An 18,162-nucleotide genomic window follows, 5' to 3' on the forward strand; every position below is an offset into this window, starting at 1 on the left:
TCTTAACAATAGAACTTAGAACGAAATTATTCGAGAACGTACAAATTATATGAGTCAAGATACAAAAAAATTATTACATGTTTCAATCTTTTGATTAGACCATATCTTCAGATAAAAATATTTAAATTATTATGAACATTAAAATTGAATTGATTACATATATAATCAAAAGAAGAATACTTATCCCCAGGCATGATCGCGGCGTTGATCAAACGATTGTCAGACCGATTGTTTATAACGTTCTGATATCATAACATACCGGAAAAGAAGCAATCTCTCTCTGTGTGACTAATTGTCAATATAATATAAAATTATTTCACACTGCGAGTTATACATTCTTTTATCTACAGTGTATATCCTGTTCAAACACGAATAAATTAAGACCGACACCAACAGTACGAAAATCAGACAATAAAAATAATTGTTTATCATCTAAGTAAAAGAAGCGTTAATTATTGTCAAAGTTAAATATTGCAATAATACATATATATGTATTTAAATAAATTTACCTTATATATAATTCCTCACTTTTGGACTTGCATAATCAAATTAAAATAATAATAATCCTTCTCGAATTAAATTAGATCGTTTATTTAATGCTATTAGCATCTTAAAATCTGTAAAGAACTTATTTTATTATTGTAATTTCTGTTAGATGTTTGTAAAAGTTTTTTAAAAGATTGAGTTTTTAAACAGAAGGAAGAATTATTCTATATCGGATATGCATCGATCCATCACGTAAAATTCTTCTTTACCCTTCCTTTCGCAAATAAGGAATCTTCTACCACTCGACGCAGACATTTCTCGAATGCCAGACGATTCTGTGCGACAAAGACTCGCAACGTGCTACAAGCAGAACGACCAGGTTGGCATCGCCGTGTGATAGATGCCTGCTCAACGATGTGTCCACCCACCTACGCTGGGCGCATTGCTGACACGAGCGTTTATGTCTACATAAATTCTCATTTGAGGCTCGATAATAAAGTAGACACACGATAATAAAGTGGACACATGTTGTCCTGTTCGGTGGACCGATCTGATCTATAGATCACCGCGAAGCGCAATGAGAAATCAGGATCGGCCGCAAAAACCTCAAGAATCCGATACTTAATTCGTATGAGCAAACCTTCTGTCCACTATTAAATTTGTTTCATTTTTACAACATCAATGAAGATTCGTGTATTTGTAACAAAAAGGATGATGTTTCTTTTTTGTAAAATGTTGAAAGTTGCACTCAGCGTATCAACCCTGTTAGGTATCACCCTGTAGGAAAAGGTGAAGGGAATGAACGATTAAAAGTTATCGGGGGGTAATAGTTTCTCCGTACCGATGAATCTAGGCATGTATATTTATGCGTGTCTATATAAGGCAGGCGTAAGCATGTTTCGCACGCTATACAAAGACAATATCTTGTGCGTACGTGCACACACGAACGCGCGGTAAGACACCCAGCGTGTTTAATTATATGCATTCTCGGAATCTGCGCGGATTCACCTTACCTAGTGTCCATGCACGTTTCAAGTGCTTCGTGTTTACGCATCGAAAGGGAGAAAGGAACTGCGCGCTGTGCCTTATTTACAAACCCTCTTCTCGTATAAAAAAGAATATTTACAAAAAGAATAAAAAACTTTTTGCAGCATATAAGAGTACCATAGAAATATTCTTGATTTGGTGATATAATTTTTGTAAGTTTGATTCTCGATGATACGCCGAAAAATATAGCTTAATTGAAGTCAATCGATTCATCTGCATGAACGAACACGGAAGCTCGATTCTCACATGTCTATAGAATTGAAGTTTAAATTCGTCGAGATTTCATCAATTTATACAACGAGCTTCGATAAGACGCTCGTTTTGTTTCTCAGCTCTCGGTTAATTATCTTTACAGGCTTTGAGAGAAGCCCTTCGCGCAACTTGTGGGACTAGGTGTAGCGAGAGACGGTCATTTTTGTGGCAAGTCCGGGACGCAGATAGGTGGAAATGACCACTGGTCTCCCGTGGGATTAGGAGGACGAAGAGACCGGGAGAGATCGAGCCTCCAACAGTCGTATCGTCTGGCGCGCGCTTGATGGAGTAGTCTCGCGGCTAATGTCGAGCGAGGGTGAGTACAGCCCACGACGTGGACGACGAACGATGCCTGATTCATCACCTCGCCCAGTAGACGCCCAGTGCGCTCACCTTACTCCCAAGACGCAAACAAATCAACGTACATTCGGAAATCGGAAGAGGAAGCGTGGCGGCAGGACCCGGCCGAGTACCAGCGGTCGTCAGGATCGATTGTAACTGGTACTCTCGAGGGAAGGAATCTGACTGCCCGCTGTATCCTTGAGAATCGCTGACTCTTGTGGGCGTCGACGATGGATTTGTAACACAACGTTTTGACTGGCGCGTTTCTTTTGATCGAATTTCGAGACGATATTCTTCTCTTCGTATCATAATCTGATAATTTGGCTCTTTAACAAAAGTGATTTTTGTCAGAATAACTTACTCCCTTCTCAATAACTAACATTTTAGATCTTATATATTTATTTGTCTTTAAACATAACATGCTCTTTGTTATCTTTATTGTATTAATACAATAAAAATAATCTCTCTTTCTCTCTCCCCCCCCCTCTATTCAATCATAGTTGCTACTTGCTTCTACAGATATGTAAATATTGTGTATGAGAATGTTAGAACAGTTAAAATTAATCGGCATTCGAAAAAAATGTGTACGGATATTTATACAGTATTGAATGAGACTTCGTAAGATTCCTCGAATGATCTTAACGTTCGCTCCATGTTCCTATAAGCGAGAATCAGATAGAAGTGTACTCTGCTGCGCTGCGATAAACCGTGGTATCATATGCGCGATCAGATGTAGACGCGTTTACATCAGAGAATCGGGAGCTACCCTACCTCGGAATCAGATTGGGATAACCGATGTACTGCGCAGCTGCGATCGAAGCATGAAGATCTCCGCTCGGCCAATTAAATACAAATGATTACGGCGGATCGTATTACCGCCTCAATGACAATCAGGCCGGTTGTATCTGTACTAAGTACTCAAGTATTACGATCCATTATCCGCGATCGCGAAATGCGGTATCTTCTTCAGGTCGCCCTGATACATTCTTTCGGATACCATTTTTGGGATGCGACTGTTGCAGCAAGGCGTCGCCATCATCATCGTCGAGTGGAGAACGAAGGTCATCGAGATCAATGCACTTGACACGTTGATCAGACAATTTTGTGCAATACACCTGCGCTTATGCACCGTTTCGCAACTCTATGCAGCATCCTCGCGGAAACGTAAATGTAGATGCAGGCTGACAATTCGCGCTTATGGTACGAATAAATTCTATTTTCAAGAAATCCTAATAACATTGATCTTACTCACTGGCAGCAGTCGGAAGTAAAAAGGAGACGTCTCGAAACGACAGTTAACCAGGATTGGGTAAGTTAATGTTTTTTTTTAAACTAAATTAAGTTAAAGTTAATGGCTTATAAAGTTAATAAAATTAAATTAAAAGTTGAAGAAATAAAGAATTAACTTAATAAAAGTTAAGTTAAGATCGAATTAACTTAAGTTTCAGAAAAAGTTAATTCTGAAAAAAATTATTTTTTAGATCAGAATTTCCTAATTTTTCTTAAAATGAGATTCATTCCGATCGACTAAAAATTACTTTTATAAACGCTGACTCGTCAAAAATAAGATTCGAATTTGCGTGTTGTCATCCATTTTGTAAAGATATTTCACAACCAGGTAATTCGACGCGAAACATAGACGATGTCATCTCGAAAATAAAAGAAATAGTTAAAATAAAATTAACTAGGGTTTAGTAGACTATTCAGTCAGGGCTGGGCATGTATATTTGAAATACTTTTATTTAAAACACACTATTTGCAATATAAGTGTATTTTGTATTTTTTATTTTAGCGGATCACATAAAAGTATTACGTATTTTTTATTTAAAATCGAAAGATTGAAAGTTTTTTGTATCTTGTAAATAATACAGTTGGTTATCAATGTTAGTATTTGAAATACAAAATACAAACTACTTTCATAATCTTTTGTTTTTAATACTGAAATATAAAATACAAAATACTTTTATATGCTCCCATGAAATACAAAGTACAAAATATGTTCATGTATACTCTGAACAACACAAAATATAATTATCTCATCAATACTGTTTTTCAAATAAAAGTATTTCAATTACATGCCCAGCTCTGTAATAAATTGACGCGCGTTTGTGATAACATAAATTAGGTTTTAATTATTAAGTTTTAACGACTGCTGAAAATTCATATTTCACATTATATACGTCTCTTCTGATTTATTTTGTTTTATTTGAATTATGTCAATGAAATATAATGAAATATAATGCAAGAAATCGTCATTGCTATTGTAATTTTGCACATCCTTCTAATGCATCGATTTTCACGCGGAAAGAAATCGGCATCGTCCTCGCGCGTCATTATCCTACGAGTCCAAGAGATCGGCCGGTGTACGAAGTCCACGGTGTGTCGAGGGGAAAGATATTGCGGGACACGGCCATCACTGATGAGCCAACCCACACCGTGTGCGACAGCGACAAACAGGACACAGCATCAAGGCAGGACGGGACGGGATGGGACGGGACGGGACGGGAAGGGACGGGACAGAACGGGACGGGACAGGACAAGACAGGACCGTCTCTCGCTCGGTATCAGGACTGTAAATCCGGGATTTTATTCGCCCGGTATCGAGGTTTATAGTGTCCTCAGTCGGCCGCGGCCGTGTGCGCCGTACCCCTTTGCGTACGTGTGCCTGAGTTATGTCCAACCATCGTACGGCAAGACGTTTGCATATCTCCGCTCCTCGACACGGTGTATTGGTCGGAGAGGGTGAGGGGCACGCAGGAAAGCCGCCCCCTCTCTCCCTCTTTCCCGCCCCCGTCTCTTGTCGCTGCCATCTCTTGTCTGTTGAATCGTCGTCGATTTCTCGGCTCGGTCCGTCATCCTCCGCCTCCCTGTCCGCGAAACGAGATCTTCGTGAAAAACGCGCGGTTTATCCTGACCTCCTCCCGGACACCCCTTCTACCCCTCCTTACCATTCCCCTCGGGTCTCCTTCGTCCTGTCGAGTATTAACCGGCTGTCTGGCGAATTGAATTTATCGAACGGTCCCGCTTTATCGAACGCCCCCACTTAACGTCTCGCTTAATTAGACACCGGTCGCACCGGTGTGCTTAATGACGTAGAGGACTCCCGGTGATGCCGGGTCGACCGTAGTCTCATCGATGAACGTTCAAGAGAGATCAGCAATCGTAGTTTTCACGATTCGAGATACAAAAAATGCAACGGCCGTTCTTATTAATTTCTGTTAAGAATTGAGGGAGATATATACATATACACAACATACGCACACACACACACATATATATATATATATATATATATCACGTACACATTAATACTTATACTTTAAATAAACTATATATATATATGCTGTATTTATAACATTCTATTTTTATTGAACAACACTTCTTATAATTTATTTGTTATTATTTGTATAGCTGTAAACTAAAATTTTTAAGATAATTAAAAAAAATGTAAATATTTTTGTATAAATATTTTAAGTATTCTAAATTATGCAAAGTTTACGTTTCACTGATTAGTTATAAAGATTCAGATTAAATAAATATTTCATTTACTTACAGGACAATTAATTTTGCCTCGAGCGATCTCATCTGTTTCTAAGACTAGATAAAATTGAAAATAAAACATCCAGAAAATCTATATAGAGTAAGAAACTAAATTGAAAGAAAAATAAGAAAAATTATCATGTTTGTCTACGCTTGAAGAATAAGAATTGACGACGCACGCTTTACATAATTAAAAAGAAGACATTTAAAAAATTTGCATTAAGATTGCATTTGTCTTATCACGTTTTATCCATTTATATACATACTTTAAGAATGACGGCGTTAATTTTAGCATACGTTAAAATTGCAAGGAAAGCTTATTACGTGTTAGATAAACGTTCAATGTGTTAACGTTTATTGACTGCCTTCGAAACTAGTTTGACCGCGACGTAGACGTTTCCATGTAATCTCTGTGGGAATGCACCGCAGGCATCTTGCAAAAGAGTGACGCCAATTCGCAGCTGTACGTTCTCGTAGAGTGTCTTACGATACGCCGGCAAGAGAGGAGAGGTGATAGAAAAATATTACGGATTGAACGTAAATACCGTAACCGCCGTGCCGCGCCTGACAGTGTCGAGAAACGAATTCAGGCGGTTTAGCGCGAATTGCGAGAGTAGAGGCGGAAATTGTTGCGCCTCGCGATGCAAATGACTCAACGGTCACGGCGCAACGGTTCCTCGAACCTCCTCGTCGTTCAATCTCAGCTCAGCGCGCATCTCGTGATAAGGCCAATCGCATATCCGCTCGTGGCGGAAATATCTGGCGAAGCTTCTTAAAGTCATTGGGACGTGCTACCGACACAAACATTAGACTCACCGCTACGTTTTATGACATAATTACAGAGCTAGCGGGTCCGAACCTTCCGCATAGGCGTCATCCTCAGTGACGATTCTTTCTATTAATTTTCCAACTAATTCGCTAAACGTCACATTATGCTCGCACGACGCATTCTCGTATATTCTCCCGATAAAGTAAAAATAGTTTGAGCTACGTTTAACTTTTATTTCGTTTCTCTGATGCTTTCTATCAAACGTTCTTAGTTTTAGGCATAAATGATGTTATTGAGAGGCCTTTAAAGATCTTCGTCGTTTATTCCCACGCCCATGACTGAACACTCGAGAGCAATGATACAACCGAAAGAAGATTCCGATAAGGAACGGAAGGAGAATCCAGAGCGATCGCTTGTAAATCTCGTATATCGAATTGCTCGCCCGCGATCGAGTGATCGAAAGTGGATTCGCGCCGCGCGATAGGTTCGACCGAGGTAATGCGACCTCGGATTGCGAGCTCAACCGCGACATGGTTTCACGACGGAATACGCACGTCCGTGCTACCGAGCGCTTTTAATAAAACAGAACGATAAAGCTGGACGCCTCGTCGTCGGCGAAATCGTCGGAACGCATTACGCGGCAATCAGGGGACGATAATTTTCGCGTTACACGACAGCGATCGGCCGGTGGCGCCGGCGATTCCCGGGGAATTCTCTCCTCCTGTTACGGAGGAATCTCTTCGTCGACGAGGAACGACGACCCGCGCCGATAATCAGGGCCGATCGCAACGGTATTAAAATTATGGACACGCGTATATGCGCCATGCCGATTCCTTTGATCGTTCCTACAACATGATGCTCTGTTATAACTTTGAGAAGTACCGCGATCACCGGCAATAAGAAAAATGTATACGAGTATGTTTCTAAAGAGCGTACAGAATAACGAGAGATGTAGTTTAATCAGAAAGTATACAGCTTATACGTATTAAAATAATAAATTTAATTTTCGTATTTCATAATTTTTACTTTTATATTGTAAGTATTCTTGTATTATTATTTTGATAGAGTGTGTGTGACATTATAAATTTAATTTGTTAAAAGCTTTATCTTGCTAATCTGTTCGGGTCTATTTCATCCAAAATGTAATTTATTTCCTTTAAAATTAATATTTTATTTAAAAACTTTTCTCCGGTGTTTGATAACTTTGTCTATCACAGTAAGATTGTTTTTGTGAAAAATTCGGAAAACTTTTTAATCGTGTTTATCCAAACAATATGATTGTATAGAATAGAACAGAGTTAAGTCACGAATGAAAGGACATTGTCTATTTTCGACTGTCTGTAAATACAAATCAAATATGTATATGTCATATATCGTTTTGTTAAGAGACACTAGTAAATTAAGAAATAATTACTTAAATCTGAAAAACGTAGCTGGAATAAGAAAAATGATTGCTAATAACGGCATTACAACCTTGTACTTTGATAACTGAAAAAATACATCTTTTAGGAAATTCAATTTATCGGTTGTCTCGTTACTCGTTTACTTATTCAGATTGTCACTTTGTTATATCGTGAAATTGATATCTCAACGAGCTTGATATTGATGTTTGATAATCCGAAAGCGCGTCTCGATTCTTTAATCTTCTCTCCTGCTCATCGCTATTCGTATTTCTCTTAGTCTCCGCCAACGGCTATTCAGAATTCGTGAATCGATAATAGTCTGGCAGGACCTATATGCATTAAACTCGACTGAGCCTTGACCAATAACGATAGCGCTAACGACGTGAATAAAGAGGTTTGAGTGTATATGAAAGCCGCGTTGCGTGTCTAGAACTGCTCACTTTTCCTTAAGAAAGGGCCGATGATCAACACTGTTGCCAATTAATACATCGAAATATCTCGTGATAAAATGCAATCGTATAAGTGCTTATAAAGTATGCATGCCTAAAAAGAAATTAATACCGCAATCTTGTACCATATATATATATATATATATATATATAATTATATAATCGCTAATTTTATTCAATTCTAAAACTTTGGTATTTTAACATAGAAAACTGACTGTCCGTACATTACGGCTGTAGATTTGCTGAAACAGTAAAGTTTTTAGTTGTTTTAACAAATCTTTTTTTCCGCGAGTAAGAAAATGGTGCTCAAATATCAAATAGTAATAATAGTAACAATCTATGAAATTTTTATATTTTTAATAATGCTCCGAAATATGACACATAAGGTAAACGTACGAGTTAGTGAATATAAAATCCAGTTATTGGACAAAATGACAAACATTTTAAATATTAAGTTTTTAATGGCATGTACGACTCTAAATAAATTAGTCTTATTAAATTTTTATAAACAACAAATTTCTATGGAGTCATTAAAAGTCACATATCATTAAAAGCATAATATTCACAATTTCTGTCATTTCATCCAATAATTGGGTCATGTCCACTAACATTTACTGTTGTAAGCAAACGACAGTCATATGACTCGGCGTAGGAAAAAGATAGAAATTAAGTTTATCACGCGGAAGGATAACGAACATCGCGGTCGCTGATAATTATTACGCTAACTTCAACTAGTAACAATAAATTATCACGACGGGATCGGCGATTGATTGCGCGTCGTTAATTACTGGAACGCTAGTAAATATCGGTTGCACGACTATAAATTATTGGAGATTAGTAGCAATACTCCTCCGTTCTTCCTGCTCTCCCGCCACGATTCGACTTCACGCTCGCAAATCGCAGCTCCGTCTAGGATTCTTCCCCGCTCCGTCGACTCGCGTTGACTCTAGGAGTCCTTCCGAGGACCTCGCAAAAATCGACAATTCTCTCACACGTCGCTGCGGGGATGGATTTTAACTTGCGACGCCGTGCGTCGCGACGGGGGTTGAATGATCGGCGTATCGATGACCGCTCGAGCGCGAGCTCGTCTTGACCGAAGAAAACGAGACTTATAGAAATAAATTCAATTGCAAGAATAATTATCGTCGCTTATCCGCGTATAAAGTAGGATATCCTACGGCAGGCCTCATGACAGGTACCAATTACCTTCATAAATGAGAAGCATTCAATTCAATTTTCATAAATAAGGGCTATTCAAATGAGCGGGGCGAGGCGGGGCAGTGGTCCAGTGGAAAGAAGAAGAAGAAGATGCAGCTGCAGAAGAAGAAGAAGAAGAAGAAGAAGAAGAAGAAGAAACGAAGGTGGAGAACGATGACGCGGTAGCGCGGGAAGGGTACGTCGAAGAAACGCGCGCAGAAAGGGGGACAGAGGGTTGTGGGGGTCGGGGGGAGGGGGAGAGAGAATCGGTCCCGAAGAAGAGGAAGGTGGAGAAGGCGGAGGAGGCGGGATGGGCAGGGAGTTTTGGTGGCGGGGAAGTGATCTAAGCGATGCGACAGCGGGGAGTAAGCTGGATATATTGCCGCCTGAGAGCGCGCTGTTTTCAACCAATTATTTCTACTTGTGGTTGCATGACGGGTACGGGCATGGCCGCGGCGGGGTGGGTCGGGGGCGGCAGCGTACGAGAAAGAGGCGAGTTAATGCCATAAATACATCAGCGTTATGGATGCCAGCAATTATATGAGCCCCGGCGAGGTGGAGCGCCTTTCGGTGTGTACATATAGATGTATACGCGTTATAGATATATGTATGTACATGTATATGTATACAGATGTATCTATATAGAAATATGTATATATATATATATATAAATGTCGGCGTGCGTGCTCCGGTGTGTACATGTGTGTCTGACATGATCCTTCGGCCCCGGATCCTTCGGCCTCACCTTGGTTACGACTGGTCCGGTTCTCACGTTAAATCGAATCCATTGCGTTATTTCCCTTAGCCGTTCGCACTCGGATAGCACGTGCGTATAGTACATACGACAATCTCTCGCGGCGAAAACGCGATGCGGCGACACATTGACTTATATACCGTTAAGAGATATTGTCCTTACGTTCGCTAAACAATTTTCGTTTACACGAGAGGTGATGTATAAATGCAATGCGACGCGATTGCATCGCAGGTGTTTGCGTATTTTCCCCAAACTGGAATTATTATTTGGTCGATGGTTTTTTTGAAATAAAATTAATGCTCCTGTGCGAAACTCTGTGTTAAATTATACGAAAATATTGCATTTGCAGCAAGGGTGTATTTATTTTTTTTTTTATATGTTATCTGTAAAAAAAATTTTTGCACATTCTTTCAGATTGAAATTAATATACCTAATTCTTCATTAAATTATGTGCGAATATATAATGTTACGAAAATTTCAGTGAATATAATCTTAATCAATATAAATCTGTTCTTCATTGTCTTTTTATTGAAAAGTCTGATCCCTTAAAGATACATTACGTATATTTTTTTAACAAAATAAAAAATATAAAATATTTACAGATTTTCCTATATATAACCTGGATAAAAAATTATTTCAGTAAGAAAGAGATTATTTTTAAGAAATAATTAAGATGAAATAAAAAAATGTTTACTTAAATTTTTATTTAAAGTATGAACTGTCAAAATTGTTAAATGTAAATCTTCAAATTATTTTATATGTATAAATATTATAATATTCATTTTTATACAAAAAGTATTGATTTCCAATTCCATTTTTTTCCAGAAACTATTATACATTTGGCACATCCTTAAATACTTATCTTATATTCATATTGTATGTTCAAAAGTGAAATAACTTTAAAGTTATTTGACGTCCATGTAGCATAAGAAATGGAAGATATCAAAATCGATAAGATCGCGATTAACACGAAGAATCACAGGAATTGCCTGATGGTTCCAAATTACTTTCAAAGTTACTGCGACACAATGTCGAGATCGCGACTGTTTCGGGACTAACATTTCCAACATCGGATCGGTGAATTTAAAGCCGTCTGTAGGCGGTCCCAATAGTCAGGTAAATATTTTCGAAGAGAAGTTGCGAATCTCGCGCCTTGAAAACTCCGGATCGTTCTGGGTCCAAGCATGCGCGCTGATAAGGCAGCCACGTCGCGGCCGCAGACGAATATGAATCGTCAACTTTATTCGCGGTACAAATCAGATTATTTCCTTTCCCCGGCTCGCTGGAACTGGGATCTTCGCTCCTGCTGCTTCGCGGTCTCGTGAAATTGAATCGTTGCGCTCGCAGCCTTAAATTATACGTCGTCGCCGACACCCACGCTCGTTACCCCACCCGGTATATTCACGCGCGGCGAGAACTTCAACTCGCGAGAGAGCAGTTGCGAAAGAGGAGGAAAAGGGAGAGGAGAGAGCTGCGTCGCGCTTTCCGGATTAAAACATTTGTTTCGACGCGATTGCCTCTAACTATGACCCCTTTTATTACTTTATCATGGCGACTTCGCGCCTACGTCTCGCTTCTGTTTATGCTTCTTTGATACGCGCGTATGTGCCCTTCTTCGAACTCGAGAGCCTTTGAAGATCAGGAATGACTTGATGTGTCCTTGAGTTTCACCTATATATTTCGCGTTATATGATTCACTGTACGTTTCTATGAAAATACCTACGCGAATTTATTTCAGCAATATCTTATTTGAAAATACAATTTTTTACAGCGTTCTAAAATGCCTATTAACATTATTATTATTATTATTCAAATGATTAATTTAATGTGTAATATTCCAGCTTCAATTTAAGCCTGCAGAGCTTCAAGACTAGCTGTATTTGGAAAACGGTTTGAAGAATTGGAAAATGTATTTAGTAATTTACGTAAAATTATTATTAGAAATTAATATTATTAGGTAACTATATTTGGGATATTATTTTGTCTTATATGTCTCATTTGTTATAACAATGTAACTAAAAAATTGTCATTTTAGAGTTGCTTACAGAAAAGAAAGAAAACATAAAGACAAAAAAGAGACCTACTTTAAAAGAACATATTTATTTATTCCTCTACAGTAAGTTAATTATTTCACTAAAATTACATTTCGTGTTAATATCAAACAATTTTGATAATTCGAAACATTCAAACTTATTTTTTAGAAAACTCTGCTTTTTAAGTTATGTCGTTATTGTAGCAAATGAGCGATATAATCTTACACTCATTTTTAATAAAAAGGAAAATTATAATCCTACAGTTATCGTAGAATCTAGAATGTCTGAAGGAAGTCGGTAACATTCCACTTTACGAGAGATTTTCATATGAAGAATTAAAGATAACTTTGCTAGATGTAATTCCTCTTCTTAGAAGAATTATTGCTGTTAGCGATTGAACTTTTTCCTATCCTTTGTCTTTTCTAAAGTTAACTATGTGGATAAGGATAATTTCCAGGTAATTAACAACATCACTCCGGATAATGTGACGGTCTAGACTGTGCCGCTCGGTAAATCAACATCCCTTTCGTGCGAACTTCGCGCGTGAATGATCGCAAAAATGACCGTCCGACGGTGGTAACACTCGTAACGGGGTTCTCTCGCGAACGCGCGGCGCGGCGAAACATTCAGAACGTTCTCCGTTCGCAAACGCGAACGCGAACGCGAGCGCGGCGGCGATAACTCAGCCATTATCTCGCGGGATCTCCCACCATCGCGGTGCCGCCGCGGCGCGCCATCGTGGCTCGCCGCGCTTTTGCCGGGGCGTCTCATCAGTCAATCCTCGCAGAAGTATCGGGGTCCGATGGGCATAAATTCGCGTCTTGCCGGCGCGCGCGAAACTTGGCGAGAAGAGAGTTCGTTGTGTGCGCCGCGCGATTCACGTGCGAGGAGCCCATATTTCTGACTCCGTCCATCGGTGCCATGCCTCCATCCACGGAGGCGATTGGCCGTAGCCGCGGGTGTTCTCCGCCGTTCCCTCTTTATCCCTCTCCTTCCCCGGGCCCATTCCGCTCCTTCGCCCCCGCCCCACCGACCGTCGTCGTTTCTCGGGCCCCCCTATGCCACCGCCTTCCGAGATCTCTCTTTTAATTCTCGGTTGCTCAATTAAATCAGGGCCCCGGCTCTTTCGTTCTACTTCACCTCCTCCCCTCCCCCACCTGTGCCACTCTGCCCTTTCTTCTTCTTCTTCTTCTTCTTCTTCTTCTTCTTCATCTCTTTTTTTTCTTGCTCCCCGCGCGTTCGATTTCTCAAACCACGCTTATCAGCATTATCTGGAAGGCGTCGTTGCGCTTTTCATGCATCCCGCGAGAGTAAGGTAGTCTCCGGTGAGAGGCTACTATAAACAGCCCCTTTGCTAGATCCACGATTCCGTGGAAACGATTCCGTGGCCTCGTCGATAAGTGCTCTCCAATTAGTGCGAAAACATTTCTCCGCTGCTTCGTTTGCCGCGGCTGCACCAGCAGCCACGATGCGACGGAGCAACGGCGGGAGTAGGATCGCGATAACGATCTCGGGAACGAGGATTTCGTGACCCTGGCTAACTCCCGCGAACCTTGTTTCTGGTGGTAGCGGATAGGTAGCTAGTCATTGGTGTACCTGTCGGAATCTGTTTTCTGCGACGTTCTGAAGCGCGCTGATTGCGCGTTTATCAGAATTCTCGGATTCGTCGTCCAAAAAATAAAGGATATCCGTAAATATATCGTGAAAGTTAACTTTACTGCCTACAGTTTTCAGTACTTCCGCCATATTTATGTTCATTGCGAACGACCAAGTACCACGAAGCAAGTCCCGATAAATCGGAGCATCGCACTGCCTCGAAGCACGACGATCGCGGACACGCCTGCAAATCGCTCTCCTTCAAAAAAACAATTTCCGTTTCGAGGCGCGGGCCGGCGCGGCGGTTGACGATACCCGTAAATTGTGAGAGAGCGCGTCCATCGAGCTACGGAAGAAACCCCAGCTATTAGGACCATCGCCGGCATGCTAAATGACATCGGTGGAGAGCGCTTAGTCGGACTAAGGACGACATAAAGTTGCGTGTACGAAAATGAATGTTTGCTGGAATTTATTATTGCCGGGCCCGGCTCGTAACTCAAAGGTAGGCTGGCGTTATCTTCATCAGGGGCTGCACCGGCCCCGGCCCCGGCCGGAGCGCCGCGTGAGCCCTCGCGAGACGCTCGCAGCATCATTCGTATTAGGAACATTCGCGTACACTCTCTCGCACCATGTGCGAATACCCACGCGCCCGGGCATTAGTCTGCGTAAGCGTTCGCATATATCTACGGCTGATGCGTGTCCGTCCATAGTACCACTAGCCCGCCATAGTAACGTTCTTCAATGACGCTCCCGCGCGACGCCGAATCGTAAGAGATTACATATTAGTTGATATGAGATCTAGCGGACACGTCGAACCACTTCGAATATATGACGATTATCTCGAATCTCCTGATGTGAATATTATTCGAGAAAAACTCCTAACTGTCATAGAAATATCGAAAATCTTCCTAGTAGCAAAGTGACGTCGTTTGTCTTTTTTTTTTACGTCAAAATAATGTTTATGAAATTTTGAATTAGACAGATAATTTTAGAATTAATTAGATTATCTTAGAGCAATACACATTTTCTTTTTATTACATTTTATATTATTATTTTCACCCTTACAGAAATTCGATTTAATAGTAGAAATTACTTATTTTTAGTATTAAAAGAATATTGAACAACAGTGCTGATAAGTAATTAATCAGTATATCTTTCAATATTAAATTTTTGTAAGAACAATTCACTTACCACTTTTTATGTATACGAATCGCTAATTTTAAGAATTTTCAATGCTTTTTTTTCTGGCTATAAACGTTTCAGATATTCAAACATTTCTAATAAAAAGTATAAGATGAAATTTCAAGATATTCAAAACTTAAAAAAATGTTTCAATACGCTTCAAATAAAGAAAGTATATTCACTTTCGAATAACTTTCAAAATTTTATTAATTTAATTACTTAAAACATTATTGTATAATTATGCGTGTTAATTAATTATTAATTAATGAGAATGTATGAGATGGCTGCTTTTTTAATCGATACCTTTATTTAAAAAAAATACTCTTTCGTTCTCCGACCGTCTCGCGTTTAGTGTTCTTTCTCATTCTTTTCTTTGCAATGACTTTGATACGAATATAAATTATTTATTTAAAAAATACGAAAGATAAAATTCTTTTAATGAGAATGATGGCAAAGTCGCAGAATGGAAACCGTCGTGCAAAATGCGCATCGTTAAATTATGGAAGCGTCTTGCCTACCCGACTCCTGATGTGTCGAGAGATGCTTTTCCACAGATATTCGGGATCTGTCGATAAGCGGAAAAGATGCAAGTGGATGTGGCAGCCGCTTCGCGGAAGTGTTCTCAATATTTACGTCGCCGTTCGATCGGCCGTCAGGAGCAGGTAAGGCCAGTTGAAAATAAGAGCAGCGGAAGGCAAACTGACGTGGGAGTTATCTGCAGTGAAAGAGGAACGAACGCATCAGATGAGCAAGCCACAGGTTGGTCGACTTTCGTCGAGATGGCGCCAAGGGTGCTTTGGGGGTTGGTCCGAATGAATTTTCCCTTTTCGAGCTATAGTACGAAACTCTTTTCCATCGCGTCTCTTCTTCCATGAGCGTCTCATTTGAATCTCCGATGAATCTTGGATTTCCAACGATCTCGTTTACTTAGCAAAACATTTTTCGATGGAAAACATGAGGACTAATATAAAATTGTACTAGATTTTGTAGAAAATCGAAGAGAAAAAAGAAGGATCAAGTATTTAAATTTTAAAAGATGCGAAATACATTTAAAAGATTAAAAAAATGCTAAGAAGAAATTGTTTCCTTTGCTTGAAGAAAATGGAAGGCAATGTATATCTATAAATTAATATAAAAAAATTTAGGACATATTATAAATATTAAATACAATCTTAATACGAACGAAGATAAACAAAAAATAATGTAAGTCGTTTGGATCAAAAAGATGTACGATCGTCGATATAAAATTCAATTTTTTACAGCTAGTTTTTAGGCTTTACGAAAATGTTGATCTATGTCTTTATTTATAACCTGCATCATCAGGTTGCTACTTATAAATTCTAGACTGAACCAACAACTGAAAGACATCGAGGAATCTTGACGAAATGGGTATCTACTATATCTTTTGGCGAATAAGCGCAGTTATTTTCGACAAGTAGACGCAGAAGGTCGACTTTTGGAACAATAGGGACGAGCTTCCATATAGAAGCGGCGCGATACCAGAACGAGTGAAGAGGTAAGACCCAGTGAAGGAAGTATCGAACAAGAGGAAGAAGAAGAAGAAGAAGAAGAAGAAGAAGAAGAAGAGAAGGAGGAGGAGAGGAGACGGTGGAAGAATAGGCAGTAACAGACGAGAGGCAGGCGAGGTTGAGGAAGGCGAGTGCGAGGTACGGCAGCGAGGGACAGCAGGTGCTTTGTCACCGCACGAGTAAATCCGGCCAGTTCTGGTGCCCCTCTACATAGCACTTTGCGAGTCGCGCGGCCTCGCCAGCCTTCCACACGCGCGCGCTTTTGTACCAATGACGTCATTGAAATATGGTTGGCCCTTTCTCTGCGGTGGGAGCGGGGGCGCGAATACAAGTAGAGAAAGGGCAAAGACGTGGAGGAAGGATCCCGTGCGGGGCCCGCGAGCCGAGCTATACGGGTCTGCTTACGCGCGGGCCTCAGCCAGAGAAGAGTACGGAGGAAGGGGGAGCGTTTTTGTTTCCTGGTGACATTTATTTGGGCGTTGGGGGACGTCGGGGTCCGCACTTTGCATAAGTCAGATGTGGCCGTGTGTGAGTGCAGGCAACGTGATATAAATCCTAGCGCGAGGAGACTGCCCAGTGGCTACCTCTTCCTCCTCCTCCGTCTCTTCTTCGTCTCTCCGATGTACTTTCCTAATCTCTCTCTCTCTCTCTCTCTCTCTCTCTCTCTCTCTCTCTCTCTCTCTCTCTCAATCTCGTATCTTCCCGCGCACTCGTTCCTCTCTCTTTCTCTCTATGCCTTCTTCATTTCCTTTCGCTCCTCATGTCCTCTCGTCTCATGTCCTTACCGCGGGATTCTCGAGCACAGTATGGTGCACCCTGTTCTGCATATAATGTAACCCAACCACTGTTTTTCGCCCGTTGCCCCTTTTACTCCCATCCCCCTTCGCTTAACTAGACTCACTCCATGCACCGGTACGGTCCAGCGGTTGGCGCAACGTTGATGATCCACGAAAGGATCATTACCGCACCAACGAACACTGAGGTAACTTTGCTGGGCTTCCGAAGGAGCACGATTGTCTCTCGCTTGAAAAGAATTCATTCGAGTAGCGACGCTGTTACTGAAAATTAACGATCTAATACAGTGGCAGGACCAGCAAATTGCGATTGCACAATTACATGATTGGTGTGAATAAATGTGAAATTCATATGTACGAAAGGTATTTTCATACATTATTCCAATCCATACGAAGTTTCAAGTTTCAATTTGCATCAGCGATTATTTTTAATATGATATTTATTAATGTTTAAAATAAATTAGTAACTAAAATAAATGTTTTGCTCGTTATTGAAAACAACAATATGAATATACGTATTTTAAAAAGACGAACAAAAATAAAGGACGTTCAATTAATAGTATCTATTAATTAAACATCTTTTATTTCTGCTTTTCTTTGGCTCTTTTTAATATTCGCATTGTTGTTTTCAATAAGAATTCATTTTTAATATCATATAATAAATATCGTATTAAAAATATTCGTCGATGCAAACTGAAACTCGAAACTTTATATGTGATTGAAATAATATGAGAAAAAATACCCCTTATATACAGAGTATTTCTCGAAGTCCGTTCACAAATCATATAG

The sequence above is a fragment of the Trachymyrmex cornetzi genome, unplaced genomic scaffold (genome assembly GCF_001594075.2).
Source record: "Trachymyrmex cornetzi isolate Tcor2-1 unplaced genomic scaffold, Tcor1.1 scaffold4, whole genome shotgun sequence".
Lineage (NCBI taxonomy): Eukaryota > Metazoa > Arthropoda > Insecta > Hymenoptera > Formicidae > Trachymyrmex > Trachymyrmex cornetzi.